Raw genomic sequence first — 21,241 nt, 5'->3', positions numbered from 1 at the left:
CCCAGAAAAGTGGCCTTGATGTGGCAAGGGTAGAAACTAGGCTTTGATATAGGCTAGTGGACACGCTTGCCTTGGGAAGATGGTATGTGAAGCTCTTCAGATATAATTCTAGACACCTTATTATGCTGTTGTTGTGAAAGGTTGGCCAGGTGAGGTGAGCTGAGACAAATGGGAAGTGTTATTGTAAAGCAGCGAGGCGTTATTATTGGACACAACAACAGTGACAGGTGCTTCGCGTAGAAGCTAACAACTCACAAGACAGAAGGAACATATGAGAAGGATGCTGAGGACAAGAATACACATGATACATTTAGGCACCAAAGTACAGTGAGTCCTCTGCTACTGACAAAAGTACCTTAGGAGATTCACCTTCCCATACAATGGGTCGGTACTGCATTCAACAGAGCTCCAGATAAGCTGTGTATCTGCGTAAAATATGCATCAGAAATACAGAAATATGCAGTCAAATATAATCCAAGCGTATCAAATACGCAACAAACATTACAGATATGCTACAAAAATAAAACTTGTGTGTATCATCAAATTATTGTGAAGTAACCCTGCGTATTCGATTAGCAAATCAGCAACTTATTTTGAAATTATAAACGGGCATTCCGTCAACCTTGCCAAATTCCACGATGACAGTTACATCATGATCATTTGCCATCACACTTTCGTGTGGAAGTATCGTGGTACTTTTGAGTCCTATAAAGCTCTCGAAACCAAACACAACACCAGTTTGCAGGGACTAGATGAATAGTGTTTTTAAATATTTAACTTAAATACCCACATGTGTAAAAACTAGTGGGTAACAGAAATTTGAATACCCAGATAGAATTACTGATACTCAATGATTTTAAAATGCATGGGTAAAATACCCATAACACCAAAAGCTTATCTGGAGCTCTGATACAATCAGAATATTTCTACCTACTGTCACAAAGTAGTAATCTATTTAACAATATGTATGCAATCTAAACAGAAATAAAATTACAAAATAAATATATTGCAAGTGATTCCATGTCATCATGTGCCATTTGATTGGCTAACCAAGCAGTATTTGAAGCGTTTATTAGTATCGGGATGATACACCGATGTTTCGGTCGAATGTGATTTCTTAGTTCTCTATACAAATATCGATCACAGTCACACACAAAGTAAAAAGTATCGATTCTTAACTTAAATGTATTCTTCAATAAATGTTAAACCAAATCACTAATTACTGGTGAAATGAATAGCGAAAATATTTTCATCCATTGTGCCAAACTTGGCATTGCCAACTGTAAATCGTTAGTGTGCCAGGTATTTGGCCCTCTTGTCTTTCAAAAAGATGGCTTATACACCACAGGAAACAGCACATGCAAGAATCGTGATATGTATCTGATCACACAGTTTTCATCCCAGCACTAGAGTTTGTTTCCATTACCGTATTCGACGTAATAAGCGCCCAGGGCGCTCTCAAAATTAGAAATAGGGGGCTCTTATTAGAATATAATTTTGGTGCGATAAAAAACGAGGTTGAAAGATTGTAAATTTTGTGGTTTATGCAGACAGCCTGAAATGATATAAAAGAAGTATGTGTGTGTATTATACACGATAGATATATTTTCGAGAATTTAATTGCCCATAATTAAGGGTGCATATAACAAACGAGTGTGTATTATACACGAATACATAAATCTTGTGTACATTGATCAATCGGTAAGGGTGCTAACTGGGATTGTTCACGAGTCAGTATATTAGCAAATATCGCCGTGGGCGCTTATTAGAGCGGGGCGCTTATTACGTCGAATATGGTAATCTAAAAAATTAGGTGGCATCCACTTGTGAGCTACTGTTTCCCTGATTGGCTGATAAACATATACCGGGAGGTGGGGCCTGTGCTGCATGATTACACTGATATAGATGTCACCGACTTTGTTACGTCTACAGATTTTGTGCTAATGATTAAATAAGCAGTTATTACTGACTTATTTATTCACAAGGAATGACTTTACCAGATCCGTGTGTTTATTGGGTGCAAACCTAAAAACCATTGTACACACTTTGTATACATGGTGTAGGCAGAAATCAGTTCTTAAAAAAATTAAAGAGGCACTAGCACATTTGCCAAGACAAATGCCGGCCCAGACACACAATTAATAACAGTAAATAGAGTAGTTAAAATGTATAAAAGTTTAATATTTTCAAACTTTCTGAGTAGACAATCTTAATTATTAGGTCATTATCTGTACAATGCTATACAAAAGCATTCTAAACCACATGCTTGTTTCAGCTGAAACATGTCAGATGATAAATGACAACAAAGAACATTTGAGGTTAATGAAGACTGCCATTGTACCTAAATGCAGACATTAAAGAGTCATGACCAGTTATCAGGAACATATTGATATATTCATAATCTGACCACCACCTGTGTCTTCGCGGTCTTATTGGACATAATATACTACTGAAAAGAAGTTAAGGATCACCCGATTCTTTCATAATGGTAAAGTTAATCTGTCATGACATGAGAGATTAACTATAGTAATATGAAAGAATCAGGTGACCCTTAACTTCTCTTGAGTAGTATATATATATGACACAAATTGAGAGTGGACGCTCATGAGTTACTCTGCGAGTCCGGTAGGACAGGGACCAAGTATCAACCAAGTCACTCTGTCTGACCACCGATCCATTCTGTCGTATCTTACAACTAGCATAGGTTGATAGGACCTATTCCTACCAGAAATCCCCACAAGGGCATAAGACAACATGGAAAATAATTTTCCGTACGATTCACAAGCTAAATGGCATGTTCAGAAAATGGTATTATCAATCTCAATGGCGAGGAAGGTGGCAAACTTTCTACAAAACAACGACAAAATACATATCTAGATCCTGACACTGGCTTCCTCATCTTGTGTTTTCTGTCCATCATGCTGTGACAGTATTATCCTTCTGTTATTATTAAACCTTCTTATGTTAACCTCTGTCATGTATGCAATCGTTGTTAGTGTTAACCTACCACATATATTCTGTACCATGTTCATTATTCAGCCTTACTTAACAACGGAATAAGGAGCTATACCCAAACGTTACCATTACAGTAAAATAAGGAAGTTGTTATCCATAAATTGTGTCTACTTTATCATCTGTCAACATCAAAAATGCCTATCAAACAAATATATCGTAGCGTTTCAGCTTGATGTGGGAGGAAAGCATCCAGTGATGCACGTCTTAGACGATAACCACTTCGATTCAATCCACGAGCAAGGGTATGGTGCTGATAAACCCAGAAACATAATCGGGCAAATCAGGATTTGATCACAGGTTTCTGGTGTGCCCAAGGGATGCAACCGAATTACCGCTTCTTAGGCAACTGGGCAGATGCTCATGACAGTGAGTGAATGAGGGAGTGAGTATGGTTTTACGCCACTTTTAGCAATATTCCAGCAATATCACAGCAGGGAACACCAGAAATGGGCTTCACACAATGTACCCATGTCGGGAATCGATCGCGGGTCTTCAGCGTGACGAGCGAACGTTTTAACCACTAGGCTACCCGACCGCCCCCCGTGTCATGACAGAAGTGTGACAAAACTGTGCATGATATTGCTATCTGTGTCAAAAACAGACTTCACTCACAACACAATTCGCCAGATCACAAACAATAGAACCTGATCATTACCACCCCTCAGCTGCCAACAATGATGATATGGCATGTATGGGACATAATCTTTTCTATTTCCTATTGAGACCACAACCCACACAACTCAGGAGTCAACTCTGCTATTCATTTAACTATTTTCAGTTCTGATATTCAAATTACGTTTGCTAAATAATCATCATTATGGAGTAGTCCACAGTGTTGCAGGCAGTGGATGTCTACCACAATTGAAAAGCCAGCTAGCACTGTATCGAGTGCAAGGAAATCATTAGGTAGTGAAACTGGGATTGAAAATCACAACCTGAATATCATGTGATCCATGATCATGATGATGATTCTCCATGCTGCACCTTAAATCTTTGGCTCTTCGAACTGTACATGTTGCAGTAAACAGGTAAACAGGAGCACTGCTCCGCTGTCCATGATTAAGAAGTGATATCTCTACCAGCATGTCTCATGCCATTAATAATTAGGGCTGGCTAAAAGGATCGATAATTGGAATTATCGTCAATCATGTGAGAAATTTGAGTGACAAGTTTCTTATTTGCATAAGAGGCCACATGACCCATAGCATGCATAGTGCTGCATATACAAAAATGCATACAGTACACTGTTACTAAACAGATATACCAGTAAGGTGCTTATCTGGGTTGGTTTCTTTATAAATATAAAGATACACTTTTAATAACTGCAGGGTCGCTGATGAAAGAAGCTGGGATAAATTATCAATGGAAGGATTAGTATAACTATAATAAAAGGGCGTCAAAAATATTTCTCTACTCAACTGAAAATAAGGACATTCAAAAGGAAAATGAAACACGTCAGTAACAAAATGTTAATCATGTCAATTGCCGAAGACGAATGGCAACTGTTTTTTTGTTATATCTCAAATGTCCACAAACTGATCCATGCACACGTGTCAGTGCTCACCAGTGGCCTAAAATGTTGATTTCTTTCGGAACTTTCTTGCATATTTACTTGAAGTTACTTTTCTGATATTTATTAATAATTGATCGATATTTAGTAAGCAATTATCGATCTCTACATGCTCTATGAATCTAAGATCTATATCGATAGCCAGCCCTATTGATAAATATTATGTCATGTACTATCTCTTTCCTATTTTGTAGACACAGTCATTAATCTACAAAAAAAGCAAGTGAGTCATTATCTGTTATATTGTCACTGACAACTGTGTCAGTGATAAACAGTGCCATAATCTCGTTCCAAGAGACTTCAAATGGCTTTATTTTCAATAACATTTGGGTGTCGGGCTAAGACATATCATTCAATGGAACTTTTCAATCATGTCAGAGTGATATGTTTGTATTTTTTAGTATACATGAGTAGATAGCAAATGTTTCATTGTGCTAATCTGCACAAGCGTGAAACATATTTTGACTTATTCCGTATCATGCCCATCCTTTGTGGGCGACTGGTGACTCAAGCTTGGACAGCCAGACTACTTTCCTAACTACTGACAATTGATGAGTAATCCTCTGTTGGATTATCAGATTATCAAAAGACAAAATCACAGTGTTTATACGAGATAATATTAACTACTGTTCACCAAATATATTAACAAACGTATTCAAACCAAAGAAAAAACATATGTTTATAAATGGAAACGTCTTAGGCGAAATTTACAGACAGAAAAAAAGATGAAATTATTTTACTAAATAACGTAGCTATCGGTGAAAGGTTTTCTCAATAAAACCAGTAATGATTCATAATATTACAGTTGAATTAATTCTGTTTGAAATTCACTGCAACAATGTTACAAGTATTAAATCAGTGATGTTAAATTATAAGTTGTGTCGCGATCAATACCAAACATCCAGTCCACGAACTTCGTCTGTCATGCCGGTCTGTCATTAGTCAGAGGATCAAGAACTACAGTCAATACAATCTTATTAACAATAAAAATCAAGTCGAACATACTATCCGCAAAAGTACTTACGGTAAGAATGTATAAATATGCCGATTACAACGGCAATGAGACAGACATTCGTTCTAGGTGCAGCACGAAACTCCAGGAAGTCAACAAGATGGCTGCATCGATCTCGCTGAACTCTCGCAGGTGCGTGCGAGACTTGAAAGACAATATCATCTCATCTCATCTCTCGGGGCTTGGGCAAAAGTGAATCAGAATGTGTTTCACCCAGCGCACCGTAATCATTGGTTATTCAAAGGCCGGGATAGTTTAATTTATTTAAAATACGACAAAACGAAGAAGACAAAAGCAGTTTTGGTGCTGTACTTGCCCGCAAAAATATTTATCATCTCAGAGTTGAAAACAATTTCTCACTATTCAATATTCATCGAATTTTATGAAGTGATGACTGCAAACCTTAAATATTGTATAAAGAAGGAACTTTTTCATGGAAATTGTTAAAACTATTCAAGCATAGTTATTAACAATGAAAAAGACCGCATTAAAACCATTAAATGTCATTGTTAACACGCACGCACACGCACCCACGCACACACCGCACACACACACACGCACGCACACACACACAATTCCCTAATTTCTCTAAAGGGAAAGATAGTAATTTCCCGATGTTTTCACTGACACTAAGACAACTCGCCCAGTCGTCCAAGGCGTCACTTTTTGAGGCATGCCAGAAGCCTATTACTGTGGGTTCGAATCCCGGTTCGCCCCGATTATGTTTCTAGGTTTGTCATCACCATACCCGTGCTCGTGGGTTTCACCGAAGTGGTAAACGTCTTAGACCTGCATCACTTCAGGCTTTCCTCCCACATTAAGCTAACACTCCGTGATATAACTGGAATAATGTTAAAAGCGGCGTTAAACAAAACTCACTCACTCATAACTGAGACACTGTTCAAAGCGACCTAAAACCATATTCACGCGTTCCGTTCTTATGCATCTGAAGTACATGGAAAAGCTGAGCGTGGATCCATGTTTGCGTGGGACTATTTGCACACATTTGCTTGCTGCCTTGACCATGCTGGCGGTGTGTCACACTCTGACGACTGGATCGATGCTCATATACTCAACCACATGTTTACCTGACCCAAACCAGACATAGCATAGTCACGAATATTATGTCATATTACTAAGATATTAATCCAATAATCCTGTAATAGTTATGTTATATTGCCGTAATATTTTTTTGTGATGTTGTAAAATTACTGCGGTATAAATGTATATATTGCTGTGATGTTGCTAGACTGACATTTAGTCCCAGAAATAAAGTTATTATTTAAAAATATATCTCTACAAAATAAAATTATATAATCCAAATGGAGCCCAGAACAATCCTTAATGTCAGAGCTAGAGCTGAGGCAATCTAGACTTGCCAAATCATTCTAGACTTGAGTTGGACTGTGATATTGCGGCGATGATATGATCTTGCTGCGGTCTTGGTTTAGTATTGTCGTCATATATTGCTGTATTATCGTTGCAATATTGCTGTGGCAGTGTTGCTATATTGTTACTTTGTGAGATTTAATCATATTTAATATCTGTATCTGTGCACAACATTATCGGGTGATGTATCCCCATGTACAACACATTACATGATTATGCCACAACACAACTGAAGGCGAGTCTGACCGCCCAAAACAGCCCGGATGTAATGGGGACAAGGTTCGCGGATAAGATAGAAGAGTCACAGACTCGGCGATGTGAAACCCCGATGACAACGTGTTCTGTCACACCGACAGCGTCTTCTGTCTCTCTGACAACATCTTCTGTCTCTGTCAGAATGTATACATCACACTTCCGTCAACACCCAAGTCTGTATACCACTGAGAAGGGTAACTGAAGTCCCGGATCAGGTCTCGCTTAGTCATTGTCACTATGGGACTTAGAGCAAAGGATATAGACAAAATTCTGTCTACCTTGACTATAAGGTGAGGTGAAATGGGGTTTAACGTCGCGTCAAAGATTATTGCACTTATATAGCGACGTGCATGTGTGTTTGTGTGGCTGCTTGTACTAGTCCGGACTGGTGCCGATTTATAGTGCTAGACCACTGAGATACCATGCCGCAGTTTAACATGAATACCCCATCCAGACACAGTATACTGACTCCGAGCCGACCAGTCCTTGTTTTAGCCCCTTAGTGTCGAGCGCCAGACAGGGTAACCATCTTTTAACGTCTTTGACGCGGCTGGGGATCGAACCCCGGACCTTCCCGCTCTCCGGGCGGACGCTCTACCATTAGACCACGGAGGCGGTCTACCTTGACTATAATGGCCAATTGCACATGAATTAATCATTTAATGTGTCTCTTGGTTGTCACCAGTCGAGGCGAGGGTGAGATGGCCTTTATACCACTATAAACAGTATTTCATTAATATCACAACGTGTCAGCTTGCTATCGAAGCACAGGTTCTTAATCGGGTCGAATCTGGGATTAGAACCAGTTATTAGCGGATACTGGCAGGACGAAAGGACGCAACCCTGCACGGTTGAATGCGACGCCTGAGACAGCCAATGTCAGCAATGCATGGCAGCATTAACATCGCACATATATACACGTGGACTGAATATATGAATTTTCCAACTGATCTATGAATTAATTAATGGGACAAAATCACTTTGTAAAAGCTGCCGTGTAAAATCGGGTCGGAACTGACCTTATTGTTTCTTGGGAAATATTGAAAATGTAAAAAGTTTACAACTCGCATAGAACGGACATGGCATTCTTACCATCAGTTATGGTGAGCTAACATGGATCCGATAAATGCAATAAGCGTCCCACTTGATCTTTGGAAAGAGAGTAGCTACTCGTGTATATGTAGGAGCGTCTTGTATACTAAAGAGTTTTGTCAAATACAGAGAGAAATGAGCCAGGCCCACGGTTTGGTTGAACTTTACCGCTGTTTTGTCAGCACACAAGTAGATTGCCTTTTCGCAGCATCGGCCAACAGAGCGCCGCGAGGTCGCTGAGAATGTTGATGCTTACTACAGATGTTACGTGAAGCGTTGTTATATTAAGATATCGCTCAACCTAGTCCGAACACTCAAGCCTCCACAAACCTATGGTAGACCAGTAATATTTAGTGAAATTCACGACAGTTCATTATACTGTTGTTGTTTGTTGTTTAACGCCGCACTCAGCAACGTTCCAGCTATATGACGGCGGTCTGTATATAATCAAATATGGATCAGACAATCCAGTGATTGGTATTGTCATTGATGAACTCCGCTGGGACCTAATGACTTGCAATCACACAAATAGCCGATCCACGAAATCACGTCTTACGACCAACATAGGTTGCTGTAGTACAGTTTACATAGTGCGACCAAATTCCTGTGCTGTGAGATACTGTTGATCACAATGGAACTTCGAAAGTGGAACCCCGTTAAAAACAATAAAAAATAAAAAATGAATAAATAAATAAATAAATAAATAAATACATAAATAATGCGCCAGATTCCATTCACCAAGTGGATGCTCATAGCGCTACACTCTTATTCACCGGTCAATGGATCAGTGAGCACTCGATTTTCATTCTCAGCTCCCTGGGGAGTATACAACTCAAGCTGCCCGTGAAGCGCTAGAAGGTTAACAACCACATTACCATCTCCTCCTACCGGGTACCCACTCACTGCTGGGTGAACAGAGGCACATTTCTAACAAAGTCACTCACCTAAGGAGGCACCACATGTGGTACACCACGTGGGAACCTCGTCATTTGGCAAACCTTACTATACTCGGTTGGGGCGGTCAGGTAGTATATAGCACTTAAAGCGTTCGCAACTATACCCGGGTTCGATTGCCGCTGTGATATTGCTGGAATATTGCATATAGCAACCTAAAACATCACTCACCGACTCACACACTCACTCATTCACTCACTCACTATCCGAACACAGGACCGACTTCCGATTTATGCCACGATTCGAGGGATATCATCCTCGATAATCCAGTGTAGTATGTTTCCAACTCGGTTCCAAATTTGACTACATCAAATTTACAAACAGCATGTTTATCACCATTCTACCATTAAGTCAAGAGCCTAGTTAAAACGGTGCTCTTTCGGAAGGCGTAATTACACATGGGAACAGGTGAGGTGAAATGGGGTTTAACGTCGCGTCCAAGATTATTGCACTTATCTGTACGTGCACGTGTGTGTGTTTGTGTGGCTGCTTGTACTAGTCCGGAATGCCGCAGTTTAACATGAATACCCATCTCAGACACAGTATACTGACTCCGAGTCGACCAGTCCTTGTTTTAGCCCCTTAATACCGAGCGCCAGACAGGGTAACGACAATTACCATATTTTAACGTCTTTTGGTATGACGCGGCCGGGGATCGAACCCCGGACCTTCCGCTCTCTGGGCGGACGCTCTACCACTAGACCACGGAGGCGGTTACATGAGAACAAAAGTCCGTCAACTTAGAACATTCCGAAAAGGGGTCATAGGTCGTTTTAAATGTAATAAATATTACTAAAGTTCAAGACTAAAATATTCATAGTCATAACTGACTAGTTCAAAATGTCGGTTCAAAACATAGTACTGCACAGTTTTGACATAACCAAGTCATTTCATGGAAATTAGCGCGACATGTATATATCAATAAAACATCTCCCATTGTAGGGGTGTCAGATTGTAGAAAAATAATAGTGAGTGAGTGAGTTGTGTTTAACGCCGCTTTTAACAGTATTCCAGTTATATCGCGGCGTGTCAGCTTAATGTGGGAGGAAAGCCCGAAGTGATGCAGGTGTCAGACGTTTATCACTTCGGTGAAACCCACGAGCACGGGTATGGTGCTGACAAACCTATAAACATAATCGGGTCGAACCGGGATTCGAACCCACAATCATAGGTTTCTGGCGTGTCCACGGGACGCAACTCTGCACAGCGAATCGCGGCGTCTTAGACGACTGGGCCACCCGTGCCTCCAGAAAAATAATAATAATAATGCTGAAAGAATTTACTTCCCCAAGAAACAGGATTTTATTTATTTGAAGTTGTACTTATGTGTCAGCTGGTTTGTTTGTTTGTTGTTTAACGCCGCACTCAGCAATATTCCAGCTATATGACGGCGGGCTGCAAATAATCGAGTCTGGACCAGACAATCCAGTGATTGACATCATGAGCATCGATCCACGCAATTGGGATCGATGACATGCGAGTCAGCGAGCCTGACCATTCTTACGACTAACATAGTCACCTGTCAGCTGGTTTAAAATATCTTCCAAACAGTAAATCATAATCAGAATAACTATCTCTCCAACCCGAACTTCCGTCACTCGTGGCTAAACATGGCTGCCAAAATAGCCCCTGCACAGTGGTAAATGCGTGTTGCACTTAATTGTGTGTTCTGAAACACATCCAATCACGTTGACATCTCTCAAATCTTTTGGTTTCGGAATCAACAAATTCGAGCAATGTCTCTATTACAGATATATGTTTGTTTGTTTGTTGTTTATATAATCAAATAGCTTTATATACTGTACTCTGTGCCACGTAGGGCAATTCATTGATATCTCTGAATGTGCTTATATCAATGTGTGATGTTGATCCTAGCTCGAAAATGTTTGCTGTCATTTACACCTCGCTAGTCGGATTGCTGGAACAGCCGTGCAACACGAGAAGGGTCTCCGCGACCGGGAGAATCGGACTAGGTTCAGCCGTGTTGCGGTTAGCCAAAGCTCCACACAGCTGTTGTGTGATGTGAGACGCTGTAGTAAGTCTGGCTCGTCCCAGATCATAGACTCATTAACATCTACTCACGGTGAACGTAGCGGCTGAAGAGCAAGCTCCCATCTTCACACAGTCGTTACAACTGTATGCAGTATGCATCAAGATGGTACACATGCATTCTGCATTCACCTTGAACATGGTCAAGTGTTCGCTTGCATATGGCGCGTCCATGTCGTGGTCTTCCTAGCCATACATATATTTACCGAAAAAAACTTTTATTTGTCAAGCTCATTTGGCACTACCCAGTATATATCATCGGTAAATGATACGCAGAGTTAATCATGCTTAAGGTTCGAGATACAATTTAAGAGATACAAGCTCATTTACGACAAATATTTAAACGCGTGAATGAATATTTGAGTTTGCATGCCAATACACATTTATGAATATACCCCACGTGCATTAAAACCTTGACAACGAACCCGTGAAGATCCGGGTTATTTATCTTCAGGAAACAATGCTTGTCGTAAGAGGCGACTAACGGGATCGGGTGGTCAGCCTTGCTCACTTAGCTGATCATGTCATCGCATCATTGGATTGTCTGGCCCAGACCCAGACCACAGCCATACAGCTAGAATATTGCTCAATGCGGCGTTAAGCAACAAACAAACAAATCTTTCGCTGAACGGATATTTTTGCGTAGAATCAAGGTATAAACGAAACTACAAATGACAAAACTTGCAAACGCAATAGTAGTACACTTGCATGGCAGACCTGACGTGCCCTTATGGGTAGGGCATACTATAGGTACCGGTAGACCTGACATGCCCTTGTGGGTAGGGTTTACTGTAGGTACCGGTAGACCTGACATGCCCTTATGGGTAGGGTATACTGTAGGTACCGGTAGACCTGACATGTCCTTATGGGTAGGACATACTATAGGTACCGGTAGACCTGACGTGCCCTTATGGGTAGGGCATACTATAGGTACCGGTAGACCTGACATGTCCTTATGGGTAGGACATACTATAGGCACCGGTAGACCTGACATGTCCTTATGGGTAGGGTATACTGTAGGTACCGGTAGACCTGACATGTCCTTATGGGTAGGACATACTATAGGTAGCGGTAGACCTTAAATGTCCTTATGGGTAGGGCATACTATAGGCACCGGTAGACCTGACATGTCCTTATGGGTAGGACATACTATAGGCACCGGTAGACCCGACATGCCCTTATGGGTAGGGCATACTATAGGCACCGGTAGACCTGACATGCCCTTATGGGTAGGGCATACTATAGGCACCGGTAGACCTGACATGCCCTTATGGGTAGGGCATACTATAGGCACCGGTAGACCTGACATGCCCTTATGGGTAGGGTATACTGTAGGTACCGGTAGACCTGACATGTCCTTATGGGTAGGACATACTATAGGCACCGGTAGACCTGACATGCCCTTATGGGTAGGGCATACTATAGGCACCGGTAGACCCTACATGCCCTTATGGGTAGGGTATACTGTAGGTACCGGTAGACCTGACATGTCCTTATGGGTAGGACATACTATAGGTACCGGTAGACCTGAAATGTCCTTATGGGTAGGGCATACTATAGGCACCGGTAGACCTGACATGTCCTTATGGGTAGGACATACTATAGGCACCGGTAGACCCGACATGCCCTTATGGGTAGGGCATACTATAGGCACCGGTAGACCTGACATGCCCTTATGGGTAGGGCATACTATAGGCACCGGTAGACCTGACATGCCCTTATGGGTAGGGCATACTATAGGCACCGGTAGACCTGACATGCCCTTATGGGTAGGGCATACTATAGGCACCGGTAGACCCGACATGCCCTTATGGGTAGGGTATACTGTAGGTACCGGTAGACCTGACATGTCCTTATGGGTAGGACATACTATAGGCACCGGTAGACCTGACATGCCCTTATGGGTAGGGCATACTATAGGCACCGGTAGACCCTACATGCCCTTATGGGTAGGGTATACTGTAGGTACCGGTAGACCTGACATGTCCTTATGGGTAGGACATACTATAGGTACCGGTAGACCTGAAATGTCCTTATGGGTAGGGCATACTATAGGCACCGGTAGACCTGACATGTCCTTATGGGTAGGACATACTATAGGCACCGGTAGACCCGACATGCCCTTATGGGTAGGGCATACTATAGGCACCGGTAGACCTGACATGCCCTTATGGGTAGGGCATACTATAGGCACCGGTAGACCTGACATGCCCTTATGGGTAGGGCATACTATAGGCACCGGTAGACCTGACATGCCCTTATGGGTAGGGCATACTATAGGCACCGGTAGACCCGACATGCCCTTATGGGTAGGGTATACTGTAGGTACCGGTAGACCTGACATGTCCTTATGGGTAGGACATACTATAGGTACCGGTAGACCTGAAATGTCCTTATGGGTAGGGCATACTATAGGCACCGGTAGACCTGACATGCCCTTATGGGTAGGGCATACTATAGGCACCGGTAGACCCGACATGCCCTTATGGGTAGGGTATACTGTAGGTACCGGTAGACCTGACATGTCCTTATGGGTAGGACATACTATAGGTACCGGTAGACCTGACATGTCCTTATGGGTAGGACATACTATAGGCACCGGTAGACCTGACATGTCCTTATGGGTAGGGAATACTATAAGTACCGGTAGACTCGAAATGCCCTTATGGGTAGGGTATACTATAAGTACCAGTAGATCTGATATGGATACCCGGAGGTTAAACTATTTTACGAAAACATGTTTAAATCCATTTGATAAATAATGGAAAGAAGCCTAGAGAATCTAGACTTGCTTAATATAGACTTGCAGAGGAGTTTTAATAAACTACAGGGCAAAAAAGGCATACACCCATGCTTGATTGTGAAAAAATGAAACGAACACAAAACGGTTATTCAATGATGTTGTATTTGATACGGGTATCATAGTTTTGTCTTGGGCATTAAGTTTTACATTTGTTTGGCGACTTAACGTTTTGATAAGTATAAGTGTATACTTTCTTTTGCCTGGCAGTGTATGTTCGTATGGATATGACAGGTAGTCTTTGCAACACACGGACAGGCAAAGGAAGGAACGGTTGACGTTTTTATTGGGTCTAGACACATCCTTCATAATATTTTTTGTTCTGAAATTATACACAACTTCTTTCCGGGACATTATATTACTCTCTCAATAGCCATTTACAATACTCTCGAAAACTAGCTTCTGGTACGTTCACTTCAAAACTATTCACAGAAAGAGAGTGTAACTTCAGTACGCGAAAAGGCACGTGGGTTACCGCGGAGACCGACTGTAAATATTGTGGAATCGTGTTGGGAACCGGTTGCCTGGCGGTTAGACTTGCACAAGTCTCTAAGGCAATAATTATCAGTTTCAATCATAATTTCGAGATTATGTAAATAATACGAACAGGTTGTCTCTATAAGAGAATGGAGTCTTGTTCTGTCCAGATATCTAGACTTGCCTATTAGGAGGATATAATTACTACACATCCATGGACTTTTCCTTCAGTACAGCCTTGGAGCAAGGCTCCCTGGCGGTGTAGCAGTGTAATTCTAGGCGGTACTCCAACACGATACTATCTGAGAGAGGTGTAGAATGCTCAAAGAGAGAAAAGCCTCCCTGTCGAGAACACATCTGGAGCTTTCGATTGGAACAACTGATTCGACGTCGAACCGAATATATTTACGTACACATCTACGCATATTTCCATATCATAAATGTCTTGAGAATATTCCGATCAAAACTTACATTTGAATTTATTTTGGATTACTTTGCAGACTCAGTTTCATTTCAATACATTGTATGAATAATGATCAAAAGAAGTTAGAGATCACGGATGTTCTTGGGAATATTTGAATGAAATTGTGTGCTCAGGCTCCACTACAAAAATATCCCCCAAAATATTCATGATCGCTATCTTATTTTGTTCAGTATATAAATACAATTTATATCACGGGATACAACCGCACTAACTTTATGATAAATATATGTTTTTATATGCATATACCTGTTGCCAGGCAACAAGGAATGATCTCTCGAGCGTTAGTAAATGTTTGTGCATGCCATGGTGTAAGTTTGTTCCAGCACTTCTCCGAGGATCAATGTTACTCAACCCACCACTGGTATTTTCCTGCTTATGGGTACCCGGTAGAAAGTAAAGGTCTCGTTTATACTACCTCAGTAAAACTTCTAAGTTTCCTCCCCAGGAAGCAAATAAAAAAATCCGAAATATGCTCACTTGAAGGTTAATACAAGATCAGGGTTCACGAAACCTGGATCAATTCTCTTTTTGCTTCTAAGATGTGATCCTTTTTATTAATGTTTATATTTGGTTTAGTGAATCAAAAACAAAATCTTAAGAACATTTTTCTTGCCCTTTCTGAATCGTCTGTTAACACAGATAAACAAACAACTTCCAAGTTACATATACATCTGGATTTGTGAAGCAACGTGTCTTTCTTTAATTCTTTTTATTTCATCCACCGATTTTATTTCTTGTAAGTTTCGACCACCGATCCTATAGCTAAATCAAATACAACGGAGGACTTATGTTCTCTTGCCTTGCTGATAAAAGCGACTTTGCTTGTCGTAAGAAGCGACTAACGGGATCAGGTGGTCAGGCTCACTGACTTGGTTGATGCACGTCATCCTATCCCAATTGCGTGGATCGGTGCTCATGATGTCAATCACTGGGTAGTCTGGCCCAGACTCGATTATTTACAGACCGCCGTGATATAGCTGGAATATTGCTGAGTGCGGCGTTAAACAACAAACAAACAAATTATGTTTTTCACTATTTCTATTCATATAAATTGTCTATATCTATGACTGTATGAATGTCAGCATGACCGGTTTCTGTCCATCTCATCAAATTCCGATCTTAGTGCACATGCTTGCTCCGGCTACAAGTTTGTGTAGCGAGCATTAAGCTCTGGTTTTAATGAGATTGTGTTTTTGCTGGTAGTCTCTGTAATGTATCACATAAACTGGTTTCCCTGTCAGTTTGCGCAGTCAGCTTAGCGGTTTTCACTCGTTTGGTTAGACAGGCGCCCTGCGCTGGACGCACTGAAGTGATTACTGAAATTTAATTTGTCGTTTATATAAAATCAGTCAGTTCTACAAATGCGATGAAAATTATTGATCTAGTACTGTTGATGGATTTTGCCTTTATAATCACTCATTGAAACATATTAAAGTTTCCTTTTCCGGCCACTTTCCTAAAATTGTCCCAGGTGATCGGAACATATTAATTAAAAACTATATAAAAATGATGTGTTGGTCACAATCACTTGAAATAATCAGATTAGTTTTAGAAAAGTGATAAAGTCGCCATGGCAACAGAACGCTTCTCACTCTGTTCTCAACAAGTGGATGTCAATCACTGGATTGTCATGGTCCAGACTCAATTATTTACAGACCGCCGTCATATAGCTGGAATATTGATGAGTGTGGCCATTCGTGACCAACTCGTGTTATTCCGGGACAAGCCGAATAGCGATCATCTTGAAGGTTACGGAAAGGGGCGAGTGGTGACGAATGGAGTGTGGCGTTAGACAACAAACAAACAAATATTGATGTGGATTCCGGGATGGAATGGGTCCCCAGCAATCTACGCTGGTCGTAAGAGGCGACAGAATGGATCGGGTGGCCAAGCTCGGTGTCATCGTACCCCGACGGCGTGGGTGGTTTTTGATAATATCAATCACTTGATTTTCTCGTTCAAACTCGATTATTCACAGATTACAGCCACATAACTGGAATATTGTTGAGTGCAGCGTTACTAGGGGTTGGACGGGTAACTCGGGTACTCGGGTCGGGTGGGTACTGAGTAGGACCCGCGTACCCACAGGACTACCCAGACCCGTGGTTAGTCACGTGTCATATTGTTTAATGACAAAAAGTGTCTAGAACTCTATGGTTACACTACAAGTCACACTTCTTTCTGACTATGCACTCATTCCTACTGACTTTTCATATCTTTGACTAAATATATAACTTGAGACAACGTCAGTGAATGCCCAATCGGACATTTTGTACTATCTCTTGAGACCTACAGTGGGTACCCGGGTAGGGTCGGATAATAGGGGGTTGGGTACCCGGGTAGTAAATTCGGACTCGTTCCAGCCCTAAGCGTTACACAGCAAACAAACATACCTCAGTGACTCACATTCGATTATAAATTGTATTAGATGTCTCAGTTATGTTCAATACGCCTGAACCATTCCCAACTAGAATTACATTTTACTTTTTATCTGAATGGAAGAACGCTAAAAATAACTGTCCAATCAAATTACACAAATGTGCGAGATAACTTCAGTGGGTGCAACTGAAAGAGGGATGGGTATGGACACGTCACTTTCCAAACGAAGCCATGGTAACAAATAGATCCAGGGTAGTTAGAAGATATAATACACTGGACAATCGAGGATGGGGAACAGCGCGAGGAGTCAAGCATGACGTCATTACAGGCAGCATTCAAAGGAAGCACAGGCTTCAGGTACCACACGAACTCGTTCTGTGTTTCTGTGCCTATTTGGGTCGAAGTCTAGATTGAAGTTAGGTCCCGGGTGTTTAAGTAGGGTAAATGGCTGCTACTAGATTGATGGACGAGAACAATTGTTAGTGGACATGTTAGGTGTTTCAGTCGTTATATTGCTGTGTATTTTCTTGGTGAACAGTGATTGTGGCTCTGTTACATTGTTTCTGTTGAGATTCGGTTATTAAGCGCATTGCATTGAGTTTGGACTGTGGTTAGTTGTCAGGAATGAAGTAGTTTAGCGTAAACAGTTTTGAGGAAGTTACTATATTTAGATCCTAGTGTGATATACCGTGGACTGATATGGAATATTCTGTAAAGACTAGTGATGGCAATGTGTAGAAAGCTCCAGAAGCAAGTTAGACTGCACATTAGGGCACAGACAGGAGCATGCCTCTCGTGTCTCTCACATATTTCATTACATCAATACCAGCTTTCGTGTGAAGATCACTCATCATCCAAGATTCCCTTCCTTGGCCTTTCTCAGTAGCGTGACCACTATACTATTATCACTGACTATTGCTGTAACCACTGAATTTTCATATTTGATACTGACCCCTGCTATAATATTATATAGTGCACTGAATATTGTACTACCACACTCTTGTGTACTGCCATTGTAATTGATCTACAGTAATTTGTATTGATTTGTAAACCTAGTTAATTCTGTAATGTATTTGTTGATTGTATACCACTTGTTGGTTGTTTGTTGGTTTTACACTAAAATCTGTTACGTACAGACTTCTGGGTTAACATATTGTTTCAATTTGGGAATCGACACGTAACACAATGAACACATTCAACTATGTAATGAAGGTATTTTACCCGTGACCAAACTAAACTGCCGGAGAAAAGAAAGTATACACCTACGTTTGATGTAAACGATTCGGGTATCAATGTTGTGTTTTTGAACCTGAGGTGTGCAGTGTTTCGCCGACTGCTTTCAACCCAAATAACGTTTTGGTAAATTCCAATTTCCATGTGTATACTTTGTTTCGCCGGCAGTTAATGTTTGATCTAGAGGCTCATATTATTCATATGCTGAATTATTTGGATGCAGTGACGAGTGAGTGAGTTGGGTTTAACGCCGTTTTTAACAGTGTTCCAGTTATATCATGTCAGCTTAATGTGGGAGGAAAGCCCGAAGTGATGCAGGTCTCAGACGTTTACCACTTCGGTGAAACCCACCAGCGGTTATGGTGCTGACAAACCTAGAAACATAATCGGAGCAAACCGGGATTCGAACCCACAAACATAGGTTTCCGGCGTGTCCAAGGGACGCAAGTCTGCACAGCGAATCGCGGCGGCTTAGACGACTGGGCCACCCGTACCCCCGACGCCATTACTGAGTTGAGAACATTGCTGTAGATACATTTGAACATCATTGTTATTGTTTGTTTGTTAGTTTCTTGTTAAACGCCGCACTCACCAATATTCCAGCAAGCTATATGACGTCAGCTTGTAAATACCCGTGCCTGTACGTGATAATCCAGTGATCGATATTGTGGTCAGCGGTCCACACCGACGGGGTACGATGACACCTAACAACCAACTGACAGAGACAGACCACCATATCTCTAACGTTTTGTTTTGTTTGTTGTTTAACGCCGCACTCAGCAATATCCCAGCTATATGACGGCGGTCTGTAAATAATCGAGTCTGGACCAGACAATCCAGCGATTGACATCATGGGCATCGATCCACGCAATTGGGATACGAGGGCATGCATCAACCAACTCAGTGAGCCTGACCACCCAATCTCGTTAGTCGCCTCTTAGGACCAGCGTCGGTTGTTGGGGGTTAAATCTAACCCAGGCCTCCCACGGGAGTATTTGAACAATAAGTTACAGTCTTTGGGAGAAAGGAGTGAAACGAGTGACGTTTTCTGACATTCAGCTTCACGACCGCAATGAGAGCAAAAGTGAAACAAAACAAAATTCAAAACTTCAAAAAATATTTATAACATGTTTAGACGACCTTACAAATGAAAATTTCATCGTAAAAGATGAAATCTTCCAAAGAAAGTCGAAACACTGATATGGGCGTTTAAATCTTACGCACACGTTGAGCGCTGATGCGGGAGATCTCAAGCGTCTTCTCGCGTTATCTGACGTCATAGGTCGAGGGGTCACGTGGTAAACAGCTTGAATTTTACTTGTGTCTGGTAACAAGATAGGTGGACGTCAACAGCCGAATGGATAAACATACCGCACGAATATCCCTGAAGAATTCAAAGGGTTGCTGCTAGATTCTGTATGCAGCAGAGAACACAGGGAACCGTCAGCTGTTGTCAGCTGATATAAAGGTCGGAAATACTATAGATGTAATAATAACTTCTATACCCTTAACCTCTTCTACAACCACTGCCACGGGATTGCCCCGTACGACTACTACTACTACTTCTGCTACTACTACTTCTGCTGCTGCTGCTTCTTCCACAACAACAAGAACAACAACTACTACTACAACTACTACTACTACTACAACTACTACTACAACAACCACTACTACTACTACAACCACCCCTACTACTTCTGCTGATACTTCTTCCACAACTACTACTATTACTTCTGCTGCTTCTTCCACAACAACTACTACTACTACAGCCACTTCTACTACAACAACCACTACTACTACTACAACCACCACTACTTCTTCTGCTGATACTTCTTCCACTACTACTACTACTACGACTGCTATTACTTTTTTTTCTCCTACCACTACCACCACTGCTACAATTACTTCCACTCGCTCTGCTACTTCTATCAATTACTTCTACAGCTACTACTACTACTACAACCACCACTACTACTTCTGCTGATACTTGATACTTCTCCCACTACTACTACTACTACTACCGTCATGATATGGCTGAAATATTGCCGATGTGACTTAAAATTTAACTCACTCACTCACTACTACTACTTCTACTACTACCACTACTGCTACTACTACTACTGCAGCAACTACCACCATTACTACTACTACTACAACTACTACCACTATCACTACTACAGCTACTATTACTACTACAACAACCACTACTACCACTGCAGCTACTACTACTAGAACTGCTACTACCATCCCTACTACTACTACAGCTACTACTATTTGTGCATTTTCTACTTCAAATAAAATAAACAACAGGTTCTGTTAATACTAACATCGCGTAGTAGTAGTAGTAGTATCATCATCATCATCATCATCATCACCAGTAGTAGTAGCAGCAGCAACAGCAGCAGCAGTAGTAGTAGTAGTAGTAGTAGCAGCAACAGCAGCAGCAGCAGCAGTAGTAGTAGTAGTAGTATCATCATCATCATCATCATCACCAGTAGTAGTAGCAGCAACAGTAGCAGCAGTAGTAGTAGT

The 21,241-nt window shown here is 41.4% G+C and overlaps 2 protein-coding genes across 4 annotated transcripts in view; one reads left to right on the top strand and one right to left on the bottom strand.

Annotated features, from left to right (window-relative positions):
• The window catches only part of LOC124110676 (serine/threonine-protein kinase PAK 3-like), a 46,793-nt gene extending 41,042 nt beyond the window's left edge, over window positions 1-5,751 (bottom strand). Inside the window, exons 1-2 of one of the 3 annotated variants that reach the window (XM_048387163.1) lie at window positions 5,610-5,728; window positions 356-425 (exon numbers count right to left, since the gene is read on the bottom strand). The gene's annotated coding sequence lies outside the window, so the exon portion shown is untranslated. Of the gene's footprint in view, window positions 1-355; window positions 426-5,609 lie in introns of all 3 variants that reach the window. The other 2 variants (XM_048387162.1, XM_048387166.1) reach the window with 2 other exon arrangements.
• The window catches only part of LOC124110674 (apelin receptor-like), a 58,421-nt gene that overhangs the window by 22,572 nt on the left and 14,608 nt on the right, over window positions 1-21,241 (top strand). The window lies entirely within an intron of this gene.

The sequence above is a fragment of the Haliotis rufescens genome, unplaced genomic scaffold (genome assembly GCF_023055435.1).
Source record: "Haliotis rufescens isolate VD_foot unplaced genomic scaffold, xgHalRufe1.0.p SCAF_67, whole genome shotgun sequence".
Classification (NCBI taxonomy): domain Eukaryota; kingdom Metazoa; phylum Mollusca; class Gastropoda; order Lepetellida; family Haliotidae; genus Haliotis; species Haliotis rufescens.
Note: the sequence above shows the minus strand (reverse complement) of the source record. Positions and strands in the feature narration are given on the sequence as shown.